The sequence below is a fragment of the Nannobrachium achirus genome, assembly GCF_963921795.1.
Source record: "Nannobrachium achirus genome assembly, chromosome: 6".
Taxonomy (NCBI): domain Eukaryota; kingdom Metazoa; phylum Chordata; class Actinopteri; order Myctophiformes; family Myctophidae; genus Nannobrachium; species Nannobrachium achirus.
The window spans coordinates 1,523,954-1,526,684 of NC_137815.1; positions in this window are offsets into that span (position 1 = coordinate 1,523,954).

Consider the following 2,731-nt stretch of genomic DNA (forward strand, 5'->3'; position numbering starts at 1 on the left):
ATGGCGTGTACCAGTTGCTACACCATAAGGTGATGAAAAATAATGCATAGTTTATTATGAATGACAAAATGACTAATTATACAATCCAATGTTTATATGATTCTACAGCATTATGAGTACTTTTACTTCTATGCGAGTATGTTTTAAATGACAAGACTTTTACCGACAACCCAGTATTTCGAGTTGTTTAAAAGTATTTTTTAAAGTACTTTAGTCTGTGGCAGAATCAGGCTGCAACTAGCCAGCATATACCTGTGTGTGTGTGTGTGTGTGTGTGTGTGTGTGTGTGTGTGTGTGTGTGTGTGTGTGTGTGTGTGTGTGTGTGTGTGTGTGTGCGCGGCGTGTGCGTGTGCGTGTGCGTGCGCGTGCTGTGTGCGTGTGTGTGTGTGTGTGTGTGTCTGTGTGTGTGTGTGTCTGTGTGTGTGTGTGTGTGTGTGTGTGTGTGTGTGTGTGTGTGTGTGTGTGTGTGTGTGTGTGTGCTGGGCGTGTCTTGCTCTATAAAACAGCCTGTTCTCCTTCCTGGTTCAGTCAGAGAGTTTCAGCTCCTCTACGTCTCTACGTCTCCTCTCCTCTCCTGTCCTCCGCCTCGCCTGCACCTCCACACACTCCTCAAGCTAGCAGGTGAGTTGAACTCTACTTCTGATTTAAAGGACTTTAAAATGACCTTAAAATCACTTTAAAAGGACTTTAAACTGACTTTAAACTGACTTTAAAAAAGTACTTAGGGTTAGGGTTAGGGTTAGGGACTACATGGACCCTGGGTGGTGAGTGACATTTACCCAGGGCCGCAGCTCGTGTAGAAACAGCCGATCTACAAGCTCCCTGCGTGTTGTTTTGTGCCGTGCAGGGAGCTTGTAGATCGCCTATGTTTCCCAGCGGTCTCTACGATAGGCCAGTGTTGAACTGGTTCAAGACTTTGTAAATCTTTTTGAAATCTCGTTGAAATGCTTTGAAAAATATATTTTCAACTAACTTTGAAGAACTGTGTAAAGCGATGAGTGTGACATGTTGTAGAGCTTGTAGATCTGTTATTTTCTTGTCCTGGTCTAGTAATTATAGACAATAATGGGCTTTAAGAGTTTTTTTAAACATTTAACCCTTCACATGGTGAATGCTGTGAAACCTCTAAAGGTTGTGAAATAGGTGTTGAGATGTTGACATACTTTTAAACTGAAGTACTGGGGGGGAGGGTTGCTTGTTCGAACACACACACACACACACACACACACACACACACACACACACACACACACACACACACACACACACTAACCCCCCTCCCTCCCTAGGAGCCCCCAGGGTCCTTGGGGGGCCCGGCCAAATGATTGACAGTTAGCGTTTTAAGGAAGTTAGGAGGAGGCCGGTGTGTTGCTGTGCACAGAGGTCAAATCTCTCTCTCTCTCTCTCTCTCCCCCCCCCCCCCCCCCCCCCTCTCTCTCTCTCTCCCCCCCCCTCTCTCGCTCTCTCTCTCTCTAAAATGTATTGTCTATATATCTCTCCCCTAGCAGTCATGTTGTCCTGGGATGCCTACCACCTCCTAACCTGATGTCTCTCTCTCTCTCTCTGTCTCTCTCTCTCTCTCTCCCCCCTCTCTCTCCCCCCCTCTCTCTCCCCCCTCTCTCTCCCCTCTCTCTCTCTCTCTCTCTCTCTCTCTCTCTCTCTCTCTCTCTCTCTAATGTATTGTCTATGTCTCTCTAGCATGTCTTCGTGGGATGCCTACCTGCCTAACCTGATGGCTCCAGATCGGGGCGGGAACGCCATCGCTCAGGAAGCAGCCATCGTTGGAAAGCAGCCGGGATCTGAAGGCATCTGGACCTCTAATGGATCCTTAAAGAATATTACCGTACGCAACACACACTCTATGTAATGTACACACTATTTACTACACACTGATCTGAAGGCATCTGGACCTCTAATGGATCCTTAAAGAATAGTATACGGTACACAACACACACTCTATGTAATGTACACATTAACGTGAGACACATTTTCAGACCCAAAACCTAGAATATTTTGTTATCATTGGATCAGATTTTGTCCACAATTCCATGCTGTATTGAAAAATTAGACAGGCTCACAGCATGTTAGTTTCAATTGGATTTTCAATTGGAACGCCGTCGGCGTTGCAAAGGATGTGATTCAAGCACTTCATGGTCACGTGGCTTTCAGGGGAGTCTCGGAACCTATGTATTGGATCTGTGTTTCACAACACAGATCAAAAAGGATGAAAGACACTGCCTTTAACAACTCTCTCTCTCCCTGTCTCTGTCTATGTCTCTCTCCCTCCAGCCAGAGGAGATAAAGAAGCTGGTGGGGGACGAGGGCGCTCTCTTCACCTCGGGGTTCACGCTGGGCGGGGTTAAATGCACCATGCTCAGGAACCTCCTGAAGGACCAATCAGCAAAGAGCATGGACATCAGGACCAAGGCCACGCCCCCCGAGACCGAGACGTACAACATCGGAGTCTACAGGACGGGACAAGGTAACCATCTAACTAACTACCTGTTTATCTATCTACCGTATCTATCTATCTATCTGTCTGTCTGTCTGTCTGTCTGTCTGTCTGTCTGTCTGTCTGTCTGTCTATCTATCTGCGGTATCTATCTACCTGTACATGACGGGACAGGGTACGTCTGTCTGTCTCTCTGTCTCTCTGTCTGTCTGTCTAGACCAGTGGTTCTCAACCTTTTCAGGCCGCGACCCCCAAAATAATCATATTTTAACTGGTGAT